Below are 14,216 nucleotides of genomic sequence, written 5' to 3'. Positions count from 1 at the left end.
GGAAGATTAGGTTTAGATCAACATCTCACACCCTACACCAAGATAAATTTCAGAATGGGTGAAGGACTTGAATATAAAGAGGGAAACTATAAATAAGTTAAGTGAACACAGAATAGTATACTTGTCAGATCTCTGGGAAAGGAAAGATTTTAAAACCAAGCAAGAGTTAGAGAAAATTACAAAATGTAAATTTAATGGTTTTGATTATATTAAGCTAAAAAGCTTTTGTACAAACAAAAACAACATAGTCAAAATCAGAAGGGAAACAACAAATTGGGAAAAAATCTTTATAATGAAAAACTCTGACAGGGGTCTAATCACTCAAATATACAAGGAATTAAAGCGATTGTATAAAAAATCAAGCCATTCCCCAATTGATAAATGGGCAAGAGACATGAATAGGCAATTTTCAGGTAAAGAAATCAAAAGTATCAATAAGCACATGAGAAAGTGTTCTAAATCTCTAATAATTAGAGAAATGCAAAACAAAACAACTCTGAGTTATCACCTCACACCCAGCAGATTGGCTAAAATGAAAGAAGGGGAGAATAATGAATGTTGGAGGGATGTGGCAAAATCGGGACATTGATGCATTGCTGGTGGAGTTGTGAACTGATCCAGCCATTCTGGCTGGCAATTTGGAACTATGCCCAAAGGGCTATAAAAGACTGCCTGCCCTTTGATCCAGCCATACCATTGCTGGGTTTGTACCCCAAACAGATCATAGATAAACAGACTTGTACGAAAATATTTATAGCTGCGCTTTTTGTAGTGGCAAAAAACTGGAAAATGAGGGGATGTCCTTCAATTGGGGAATGGCTGAACAAATTGTGGTATATGCAGGTGATGGAATACTATTGTGCTAAAAGGAATAATAAACTGGAGGAATTCCATGCAAATTGGAGAGACCTCCGGGAACTGATGCAGAGCGAAAGGAGCAGAGCCAAAAGAACATTGTACACAGAGACTGACATACTGTGGTAAAATCGAATGTAATGGGCTTCTGTACCAGCAGCACTGCAATGACACAAGATAGCTCTGAGGGATTTATGGTAAAGATGCTACCCACATTCAGAGGAAGGACTGCAGGAGAGGAAACATATAAGATAAACAATTGCTTGAATGCATGGACTGAGGTGGACATGAATGGGAAATAGACCCTGAACAAGGACACATGTTACAACCAGTGGAAATGTGCGTTGGCCATGGGTGGAGGGAGAGCGGGGGGGGGGGGGGGTGAAGGGGAAAGTAGGGGCATAAAGTATGTAAACAAATTAAAAACAAATATTAATAAATGTCTAATAAAAAAAGTTATAGCAAAAAAAAAAAAGAAAAGAAATTATTTTTGGTTTCCACTCAGTTCCCTCAGAATCAGTTCATAAAAATATTCCCATGTTTCTCTGAAGCTTTCCCATGTATAACTTCTTATGGTGGAGTTAATATTTTATTACATTTATATGTGATAATTTCCTTAGCCATTCTCCAATTGATATTTATACCCTGTAAGTTTCCATTTCTTTCCTATAACAGAAAGAGCTGCTATTAATTTTCTATTTTGTACTTTTAGGCTCTTTATTGTTCTTTCTTTATCTACTTACAGTTTATAAAGCAAACAGCTGTATAGACAAGATAAAAGGGAACAAAAAGTCTATTGATGACTTTAATATAGTACCAAATTGATTTCCAGAATAGTTGGACCAATTGCTTTAGAACAGTGAAGTAATATAACTGTCTTCCTATGACTTCTCCATTTTTTTTGAATAAGTATAATAAATTAGCTAATATTGCCATTTAAGTAATATTGACCTGGCCTGAACATGAGCAATCAATATCTCTTCATTTATTTAATACTACCTTTATTTTTATAAAGGGTGTTTTTATGATTCTATGCATATAATTTCTATCTTGGTAGCTTGATCCCCAAATTTACAACTTTGTATTTAATTTACATGGAATATCATCTTTAAATTTCTTCCTGCTTAGTTTTTTTGGTAACAGAAAAAGTTTGAAAATTTGTATGGCTTTATTTTATACTTTTCTATTTTGCTCAAAATTTTTCAATTAATTTTAGTTGAATTTCTAGAGTTGTCAAACTATTATATCGTATAAAAATTGATCATCTTGTTTCCCTTCTTTCTCTAATTCTTTCTTCAATTGATTTATTTTTATTGCAAAGGATGGAATTACATCACAAAATAGTGGTAACAATGGAAATTCTTGCTTTTCCTTGACCTTACTGGGAAAGGTAATTTATTTCTCATCCTAATTTAGCGCTGTTGCCAAATAGAATATAAAATTTTAAATAGAAGTGCTTCCCTAATTAAGTTTCTCTGTGTGGTAATTTGCTCATATATATTCCAACAGATTTGTTTGGGTGTTTACTGCCATGCTGCAGATGGCCAGGTGCACACCTTTGAGTCTGAGATTTGGATTTAAATGATGCATCATATGATCACTAGCTGTGTGATTTCAGGCAAATTGCTTATCCTCTCTGGGTCTCAGTTTCATTATTTGTAAAATGAAGAGATTGAATCTAATGACCATTAAGGTCCCTTCTAGCTCTAAATATGTTAGCAATCCATCCACGCCTCCATTGCTTGTGTGACTTTTGTCTTTGTCCTCCCAGAAATTTTTGATAGGACTAACCACTCAATCTGCTGGGAGGTTTCTTTATCCTATATCTTGATATTGTGAGGGTACTGCAATTATCAATATGGTGTAGCTTGGCCAGGAGCATGGAGTTTATTATATATATTTCAAGACTCTTTTCACACAAAAGAACAACCCTGAAACTTTGCAGATGCGCAGAAGTTACAAATTATGTCACATCAAAACACAAAACGTTGGCTTCAGAATAGACCAAGGCCAAGGCTGAATTCTGACTAGGTTTTTATCAGAAACCCAAATTGGGGAGTATCCCTCTCAGGGTCAAATTGCCCCCGCTAAGATTTTGGCCTTGGCTATACCAGGCAGCAGCATTCCTTGCTGTGTTAACCCTTTAAATTCTGGTTTGATAGGAACTTAAAGCTTTTCAATAAGGCCACAATACTTTTCAACAAGAAATCACAAGGATCACAAAAGGGGTCAAAAGAGGAGTCTCAGATTTTTATATATTCTCTTATTGGCTTCCCACAGATTGGTAACACCCAACATGTACTTCTCTATCCTTCTCTGTGTGATATTAATTTTTAATTCTTTGAGGGTCATTGTATTCCTCCTATCACTAGAAACAACACTGACAGAATGTTGGTACTAAAAAATGGGTCTTGTTTCTGGGGAAACTTGGTATAATTAAAGGAGCTTTATATTTCCCAAAGACAGCCTTGCCTACTTCTCTTCAATTCTGGGAAGAATTGACCTATCTTTATTTTTTGTCTCAGATATACAAACTAAAAATGTAGTTTGATGACATAAAGGGATATCATGATCTATGCAATGGACATTCCTCATCTACTTGGTTTTCCCTGGGTGAGATGGTCTGGACAAACTCTTGAGTAATTACAGAGTTCTTCCAGGAGGTTCTGCAATATTCCAGGTTTTGCTACAACTAGCAATTTCCATAACATCTCTAAAGAAGATGATTTGGAAGACTTACCCATCCACCAAGAAACCTGTCACCAGATCTCCTTCATCACAGTGGTGAATACCTTTTGTGACCATACATATCCCTGTTTATGCCTCACCTGATGTTTGTGATCAGATTCATTGAGCAGAGTTATTTCTGTTGTCATACTTTTCAAGGAATTTAGATTAATTTTTACCTATAGATAAGACATAACTTGTTGGATTAGTTACTCTAAGGTGTTCTTCTGCTCTACTGAATCAAATACTTCTTAATAATCCACCAACAATAAGCAAAATGGAATTCAGTATTTTCTACAGCTTCAGTCAAGTTCAAAATAACAGATGTTGTCCACTGTTGAATATCTCTTGCATATACACAGAGACTGATACACTGTGGTAAAATCAAATGTAATAGACTTCTGTACTAGCAGCAATGCAATGACCCAGGACAATTCTGAGGGATTTATGGAAAAGAATGCTACCCACATTCAGAGGAAGAACTACAGGAATGGAAACAGAAGAAAAACAACTGCTTGAACACATGGGTTGAGGTGGACATGATTTGGATGTAGACTCTTAATGACCACCCTAGAAGAATTATCAATAATATGGAAATAGGTCTTGATTGATGACACAGGAAGTGGAAATGCGCGTTGGCTACTGGGGGGCCAGTGAGGGGGTGGGAGAAGAGAGAGCAAGAACATGAATCATGTAACCATGGAAAAAATTTTCTAAAAAAAATAAAATATTAAAAATAAAAAGAAATGGAAAAAATGAATATCTCTTGCAAACACCTGCTTGTTTCCTAATTATACCCTCATCAAGGATGCTCTTGAATTATGTATAATTGATTCCTAAATATTTTGTATTGGTGGAAGAGTAGGCATCTGACTAGTGATTGTGGATGTTTTGCTCAGTTGCTTATTTATTAATATTATTAACTTTATTAATAAGGCCCACATTCTTTCACATCTTCCAATTCATTCAGATATCTTTCAAATACAAGACTTCCCCAAAGTCTTAGTATAGATTAAAGCTATTAAAGATTAAAATTGTACTAAGACTTTTCAGACTCCCTCTATATTGTATCAGTATTCTCACAACTGTGTCTCCTTCTGAACAAATCTATACAGACTTGGCCCAAGTAGGCACCTTTTCTCATCCTTTTTCTCTTTAATATAATTTCTATTCCTCCTATAAAAAGCTTTTCTGGATTGTAGTGTCTGGATACGTGTTCATTTTCTACTGCCCTTGATGGTAAATTATAGTTTGTTATAGAAATCATTACAGACATTTTCCATTTTCCTTTATTTATTGCTCTATATTTGTTGTTAAATGCATTGGAGATGACTAGTGGGAATGTTCACAAAAAAATTTTTAAGTGTTTTGCTTACCAAAACATCTATATGTTGTATGAGACATATTTCTTATAACTATGTCCAACATCCCTCTACATGATATTTTACAAACAAGTCAATTAACTAAAACTAGTTTGGCCATATTTCTTCACTTCGCATGTAAGTCAAATATTTACTGACTACAGTGTTTCTTGGACTCTTTTGTTTTCCTTTTTTTGGTAACAGATTTGGAGTGGTTAAAATTCAGTCTTTTAATTACCATCCAAGTCATTTTTGATACCTATTTTCTATTTTTATTGTTACTTGTTTAAATAATGCAAGATTAAATTGTTTCAGCTGTATGCCATATTTTTCTAACTACCATGCTCTTGATTTTTCTATTATTTTATATATTCTTGACATTTCAAGAATCATATCCTGGTATAACAAGAAGATAACACACTGTCCCTCTATTCCAATATTTTCCACAACTGATTGTGATTAGTTTTGCATCATAATAAATCTTTTCTAACCTGTAAGATATAGTCTATTTCATTTTTCTTTTTGTAATGCTTTTTTGGTGTTCACCAAACCCAGCATCTACTAATTCTTTTCTTAAAGAAGTTGTTTTGATATAAAGGCATGAGATTTTTGTATAGTCTTGTATCTCTCTTTCCTTTATCTGAATACTTATCCTTAGTTCTAAAATAAGGGATGAATAAATGGTCCATGAAGGCATGTTTCTTGTTGCTTTGGAGATAAAATCATCTCTACAATTTCATCTTTGTTTGTTTCAATCAAGCCATTTTACTGTATGACTATAGCACATCCTTTGGCATCCCTTTTCCCCTATTCTTCAGGCTTATAAGTGGTTAAAGTGGTATATCTTCCACCCCTTGCTCTGATGTTAAAGAACTCTAGCCTGGAGTGGTCAGAAGCATCTTTCTTTAGACAGTATCAGACATTTTCACATAAGCTAAGCTCAAGTTCCTCTGACAAGCACAGTATAATCTGGAACACTCACCACCAATTGGAAGGTTTTTCAGGAGATCTTCCTGTTCATCTTTTGTCAAGTTGACCCCCATATCCTTCAGAAAGCCTTCTAGGTTTTGAACATTAACATTATCTGTTTATAAAAGATGAGAATGGTGAATGGTGTGAATGTGAAGAATATGTAATGATTCCAGAGTATGAAAGTGACTACCTATTCCTGTGTCTCATCAACTTCAAATTCAGTAAGAAGAGGAGAGTTAGCCTTTGTCATGAGCCTAACCATGTAGAGAAAATGACTTGTAAATTCAGAAATAGAAATTATTTCCTTCTGGTTCAGGAGACTATACTATACTGAAATGGCCTATACTGAGAAACATGAAATGAGAATTAGACAATTGCCTGGTATATTAAGTGGCAAAATCAGCGACTATTTATTCATCTTATTCCAATGATTTGGACCTCACTAGAATACAACCCTAATTTCACCTCTGGTTTGGATACCTAGAATTTTGTGTGTCTAAACACAGTAGGAAAAGTGAAACAGGAACATAGTGATTACATTCCAGGAAATTCAGCACTTGCTACAAGAAGCCTGGGGAGCATTTGGCAAACTTCAAAGTAAATGTAAAACAGTGATAAATCATTTAACACATTCATCCACAATAAGTAATATCACATTTGTTATCCTGGACAAATGATGTTCTCCCCACTATATCCAGTCAGTTGCCAAATCTTTCCATTTCTCCATTCTTCTTTCCCTCTCTCCTTCCACAACAAATCTCTCATTTGTCACCTTTTCTCTCCACTCACATAGCCACATCCTTAGCTTAACTCATCTTCCATTTCTCCCTTAAAGAGATGTTATAACTGCCCCAATCTGTCTCTCTGTCTCAAGAGTCTCTTTCCCATCCAATACATCTTTTCCATAGCTGCCAAAATGATTCTCTTTCAGCATAGATCTGATTATGTTACTCAATAAAGACCTTTATTTCCCTTTTTCTTCTGTATGAAATACATAAACTTCTTTCTCATCACTTTCCCTGACTACTTTCTGTTCCTCACAAATGGCCTTCCGTTTCCTGTCTCTAGATTATCTTAATGATGGGCCCCATGCTCTCCTTACATCCACTTTAGAGCCCCTCTTTATTTTTGAGATGAACCATAATCTCTTCCTTCTATGAAGAAGCTTTCCTAATTCTTCCAACGCTAGGGCCTTCCTTCATAAAGTATGTTGCATTCATTCTGCATATATTTATATGAATATGTTGTCTTTTCCAAGAGAAAGCAAACTCCTCAAGGACATGGACTATTTTATTGTTTTTGTGCTTGTTTCTCAAGAGGCTAGGACAGATCTAAGAGGCACTTACTAAATGTTTACAAGTTGATTATCTCTGTGTATGCAGATCAAGAAATTGCAGATCAAGCAATATATATTCTTAGAAAGTTGCCTAAGAGGGAAATAACTTGCCCCACAGTCACAGCCAGTAAGTTTCAGAAGCAGAACTGAATCTAGGTCCTATTGACTCTAAGGCCATATCTCTGTCTACTATGCCATGCTTCTTTCTCATGGATTTATCTGAAAAATATTGAGATGTAAGTTTTTACTTGCCTCTGCATCATTACTTCTCAACTCACCTTTAATAGCTTTCACATAATCCAAACTTTTATTCAGGTTAACCTTCCCATCAGCTGAAAGATAAGGCAAAGGTTAGATGGAGGCTAATGGAATATAGAGCCTCACAAAAAATAGCATTTCATTTCATTCTGAAATTATGGAATAAGCCAATGTAATTTAACAGTTTTTTTCTAAACTTGGTAATTGACTTATAATTTTATCTAATGTTTTATAAAAATTAATTTATAATAGTCACTTGAGGAATGAAGAATGCTCTCAATCTTTAAACTGATGATAATAGTAGTGACAGCATTTACATAGGGCTTTAAGGCTAGGAAGCACTTTATAAATATTAACTCATTTTATCCTTACATCTGCCCTTGCAGGCAGGGTCTATTATCCCTATGTTATACAGATGAGGAAATTGAGGCTGAAAGAAGTTAAATGACTTTCCTCCTGTTATACAAGTACCTTTTTAAAGCTTTGAATTCAGATCTTCCTGATTCCTGATCCAATACTAATACACTGTACCATCTAGCTATTTCACAAAATAATTCAGAAAACTTGACTTCTCTTTGCTATTAAATATGAAAAGAACTTGTATTATAATCACACATTATATTTTGGCTATCAGATTCAGAACATTTAAAAGAATTAGATAGAAAGAACTGGCCCTTTCATATCTTTTGGCCTCAGTTTCCTTCTCTTTAAAACAAAGGGATTAGTCTATATAATCATATGATCCTTTCCACATGGACATTATATGACCCTGTGTGCTAGAAAAGTTTTTTTTAATAACGAATGGAAAAAGAGCTAGTTTTTTCTTTCAGTGTTCCAACCACAATCTTGTATGTCGTCAATATTTTACTTCTCTTTGCAAATTTGCTTTGCTTGGACTAACTGGTTAAAGGAAAGCCATTATCTATAAGGAATTACATATGTAACTTTACTATGAAAATATTAACATTTAAATTATCCAGGTGGAAAAATGGTATGGCCCCTTAAAGAGACCAATCTTATAGACTATTAGGCTAACTTTGTTTTTTTTTTTTTTTTTTTTTTTAAACCCTTAACTTCTGTCTTGGAGTCAACACTGTATATTGGTTTCAAGGCAGAAGAGTGGTAAGGGCTAGGCAATGGGGGTTAAGTGACTTGCCCAGGGTCACAGAGCCAGAAAGTGTCTGAGGCCAGATTTGAACCTAGGACCTCCCGTCTCTAGGCTTGGCTCTCAATCCACTGAGCCACCCAGCTGCCCTCTAGGCTAACTTTGTTAAATGCTCAGAAGTTGAACTGTGTAACTAAAGAACAATCTAAAGCTATTTAAGTCAAACATATAAATAGCATTTATAAATCACTTTAAGGTGTACAAAGTAATTTCCATAAATAATCTCATGTAAGACTCACAGCAACCTCTGAGTTCTGTCCTATAGGAATCATTACGGGGTGTGTGCCCCTCTTCACTATTATCCTCAACTATTCCCTTTGCACTCCTCACATCTAATCAGTTGCCAAGATTTGATGATTCTCTTTCTATACTCTATCTGTTTTTATCTCTCCACTCACACTTTAATTGTGCATTTCTAAGTGTCAATTAAATTTAGATGATATGGCAAAGACTGCTGAGTGAGAGTACATTTTATTTTATTTTTTTAAGTTCAGAGATATTTTATTTTCCCAATTACATGTAATTATGAATGTCAACATACATTTCCCAAAATTATAAGACCCAAACAGTCTTCCTTCCCCTCCACTCTCCCACTCAGAGATGGTAAGCAATTTGATCTGAACCATATACATATAATCATGCAAAACAAACCTCCATATTGGTCATAGTTGTAAGAGCACACTCATAATCAAACCAAAACCCCCAAATAAAACCATAAACACACTGATATAAAAGATAATATGCTTTGATCTGTATCTGACTCCAGCAGTTCTTTCTCTGGAGATGGATAACATTCCTTTTCGTAAGTCCTTCACTACTGTTCCAGATCATTGCATTGCTGAGAGTAGCCAAGTTTTTACAACTGATCATCGTACAATATTCCTGTTCCTGTATATGGTGTTCTTCTCCTGGTTCTGCTTATTTCAGTCTGCATCAAGTTCATGTAGACCTTTCCAGCTTTTTCTGAAATCATCTTGCTTATCTTTTCTTATAGCTCAACAGCATTCCATCACGAACACATACAACAATTTATTCAGCCATTCCTTCCATTTCTAATTCTTCACCATCACAAAAAGAGCTTCTATAAATATTTTTGTACAAGTAGGTCCTTTCCCTTTTGGGGTGCTAAAGACTCAGCAGTGGTATTAGAGAATCAAAAGGTAGGTTAAATTTTAGGGCCTTTAGGGCTAGTTCCAAATTGCCCTCCAGAATGGTTGGATCAGTAGTGAGGTCCATTTTAAAAGGCTATGCTAGGGGCAGCTGGGTGAGAGCCTGGCCTAGAGACGGGAGGTCCTAGGTTCAAATCCGGCCTCAGACATTTCCCAGCTGTGTGACCCTGGGCAAGTCACTGGACCCCCATTGCCCACCCTTATCATTCTTCCACCAAGGAGCCAATACACAGAAGTTAAGGGTTTAAAAAAAAAAAAAAAGGCTATGCTAGCAAATCATCAGTGCTCTACTGTATAAGACTAATACTAATAAAGCTAAGTGGATAAGGGAATCTCTTAGAAAGCTGTCCACTAGATGATGGATTTTTTTGGTCATAGAAACTTATGAAAACATATGCTTAGGTATACATGGGTTACAATCTGCTCACCAATGCAAACATGGACCTTTTGAAGTAATAGTGATAGCTAGTATTTACAAAGCACTTTAAGGCTTATAGTTCAATATCTAAACAATATATATTCATATAGATATACTTGATATTTCTCTCTACATATATGTATATATATATATATATTTTTTTTTTTCCTCATTTGAACTTCACAATAACCTTATATATTCACTGCTATTACATAGAGGCTACAGAAAGACAAGTGACTTGTCTGAGATCATATCAGTAAGTTTCTAATGCAGGATTTGAATTCAAATTTTCTTTACTCTAAGTCTAGTCTAAGAACATGTCATATGGCTGGTTAGGATTCCTTAAAGACAGTCACACTGTCTTTATTTTCTTAAAGATGACCACTAGGCAATTCAGTCAGGGACTCTGATGAAGTCTTCCATAACCTTTGTTCCCTTCAGGAACCTTCTAGGAAATCCTTGACTTGAAGGTTCAGTATGAGATAATATTTCATCATACATTATGATATAGGTATTTATATTTTTATGTGATTTATATCAATCTCCTTTCTGAAATTCTTAGAGTAAGAAACACTTCTCTTAAAGCACACAGGTGATGAGAAATGCTCACCATCAACTGGTAGGTTATTCAGTAACTCCATCATTTCTTTCTCTGTGAGGTTAATCCCCATGTTGTGAAGAACATTTTCCAGGTTGTTAACATCAACATTTCCTCCTTCAAAAAGAAGAAATATAAAGAATATAATCAGTAAATCATTCAAGCATTTATTAAATGGTTACTGTGAGTTAGGGCTTCCAAAATCCTCTTTAGTAAATCTTGGAGATACAATGCTAAATCAATTCAATAAATATTTATAAAGTCCTTCCTATGTGCCCTCAGGCACTGTGCTAAGAACTGGGAATAAAAAGAAAATCAAGAGCACCATCCCTGCTCTCAGGGAGTTCATAGTCTAATGTGGAAGAAAAATAAGAAAATTATGGAATTGTGTCAAAGAATGACAAAAAGACTCTTTACAAAGCATGTTATAACTGGAGTCATCATTCCCAGTGGTTTGAGGATGAGGTAAATAGCAACTTCATTTTAAAAATACTTTCCCAGTACTCTTAAAATGCACTTTCAAAGGCAAGGCAGCAATCTCTAAGGATATACATGAAGAATTATAGGGAGAGCGAGGAAGATGGCCTATTCCTATAATCCTGTCTAAGGGATCTTGGAGAAGCCTTCATAACACGATGTGAGGAATGAATTTGTCAAGTCTGATGGATTATGGCAAAGCAAGGGATATGAAGTTCTCGTTAGTCACAGAATCTGGTGAATTGCTTCCTCTAGACTGGCTGTATATAAAGAACTGGAGGTCATGAGACAGAAACACTAAATCATTAAATTGGAGGGATAATAGGAGTTACATTATAATCACTAAGAAGTAAAAACAATTTCTTTTGCCTCACCACTGGTATCCTTCAGAGTATTCATTATGTTTTTCATATTCACCATCCCATTTTCTGTAAAACAAAATGCAATTCAGATCACAGAGAATTATAAAAACAGAAACATGTTCATCTTTATATAAGGCTATCCTATAAAGGTTGTCTCATTCCTTCCTTATTCCACCCCACCCCCACCCCAATAATGATGAAGTGAAGAAACAGAGAAGGCTCTCAAGGGGATGAATTCATCATCCCTTTCATTAAAACAGATTCTTCTGACTCTGTGGTAACACAATCTATTGTAATGAATGGAGGATTTATTACAAAGGAAATCTTTGCTTCTAACAAGCCCTAATACATTTTAACTTTTAAAGTTAAAAATATTTATTTTTAACATGAATACTTTAAAAAAGGAAATAGTAGAGACCACTGGCTTAGAAACACACTTTGTTTTTTTGTATGTGAAACTGTGAATGTCTATTATATATGATTTGCTTTTAAAAATACTGTGTATAATAAATTTAACAAAGTAATTCTAACATTGTCTTATATGGCTTTTTCTGAACTCCAGTTCTCTTCTGTATTTTATGCATTTTGATCATTTCAAAGTATTGATGCTTTTTTCATTCTTTTCTTTATCATAATCACAACTTCTCCTTATAACAGCTTTCGCTCTATTCCCAATAAGTACCCTGGCTGATAAGAAACAAAAATACCGTCAAGAAAAATATATCCACATACTGGCCACATGTGAAAATATGTCTCTGTTTTTTATCCCAGTCTATAATTTCTCTGGCAAGAGATGAGAATTTGAATTGTTGCCAGTCTACTGAAGTCAAGAGCTCCAATTTTAAGTCTTTCAAAGTTGCTTTTGTTTATGATGTAATCATTTTATGAATTGTTTTCTGGGTTCTGTTCAATTCTCTCAAGATTAGTTTTCCCATGTTTCTCTAAAGTTTTCTAAATAACTTGTTATATCATCTGTAAAAACTGATTATTCTATTTGCCTTCTCTCTCTACTTCTTTCTTCAACTTATTTATTTATTTATTTATTTGTTTGTTTGTTTGTTTATTTATTTATTTATTGTAATGCTTAAAACTACTTCACATAATAGTGGTGACAATGGATATTCTTTCTTTACCCTGATCTTTACCCTGATGGGAAGTGCCATCTATATCTCATCCTAGCATAACCTCATTCATTGCCAACTAGGATACATCCTTTTAAATAGAAATGCTTCCCTAGTGAACTTCCCTGTATAAAAGGCTCAAACATATTCCAATAAAACTGCTTATTTCCTATTAATAGCCTCATCAAGGATGCTTTTGAACTGTGTATAGATGACTCATATAAAAAATTTGTATTGGTGGGAGGGTAAGCATATGGATCAGAGATCGTTGAGGTTTTCTCAGTCTCCTCAGTTTCAGTTTATTAATAATGCCAAAGTTTTTTTTTCTACATCCTTCCTCTCTTTTGGACACCTTTTACATACAAGATATCCCCAAAGTTGTAGTATAATTCAAAGCTTTTAAATCTTAACATTGCACTATAACTTTTGGGACACCTTGTATATGTATCAGAACCCTCACAATTATGTCTCTTTCAGACCAAGTCCCTATATATACTTAGTTCAACTGTATAAAATTTCTCATCTTTGCTTTCTTTAATGTCATTTCTATCTCTCTTATCTGCTTATCTTGAATTTTGACATGAAGGTACAAGCATGGAGTTTATATTCCCTTGATGGTTTGTTATCGTTTGTTATAGGAATCATTGCAGATCTTTTCTATTTCCTTTTATTATTGTTTTATATTTATCATCATGCTTAGGTTTCTGTACAATGAAATATTTCTTACAATGTTTTCTTTAAATTAGTTTAACTTCCCAGAACATTTGTTTTATGAGACAATATTGCTTATGATAATGTCCATCATCCTTCTCCAAAAAATTTTTACAAACAAATTTACATTTTAAACTAGTGTTATATTTCTTCACTTGGCTTGAGTCAAACTTTTACTTAAGGTACTTACTGGGCCTCTTGGTTGTCCTATTGTGGCAACAGATTTAGAGAGCTTAAACTTCTGTCTTTAATTGCCACCCATGCCATTTTTGATCCCTATTTTCCATTTTCATTGTGACTTACTTAATTTTCATTGTGACTTACTTATTTAAATAATTCAAGATTGAATTGTTATAACTGTATGCCAAATCTCTTTCTCACTATTATCCTCTGGCTTTTTATATTATTATTTTATATATTTTTGATATTTTAAGAATCATATTCAGAATTTTACATATTTTTAAGACAATGGTTTTATTGTTCACAGCTGCTCAGTGATTACTCTTTTACATCAATAAGTCTTTTATTACATGTCATGTGTTATAGATTATCATACATGTTACAGATTATTATATGTTTTAGATATTATATGTGTTATAGATATATATTTTATTATTTTTTGCAATGTTTTTTGGTACTTGCCAACCCTAGCACCTACCAATTCTTTTCTTGAAAAAACTATTCCT

The sequence above is a fragment of the Gracilinanus agilis genome, chromosome 4 (assembly GCF_016433145.1).
Source record: "Gracilinanus agilis isolate LMUSP501 chromosome 4, AgileGrace, whole genome shotgun sequence".
Classification (NCBI taxonomy): Eukaryota; Metazoa; Chordata; class Mammalia; order Didelphimorphia; family Didelphidae; genus Gracilinanus; species Gracilinanus agilis.
This window is presented reverse-complemented; position numbering follows the sequence as displayed.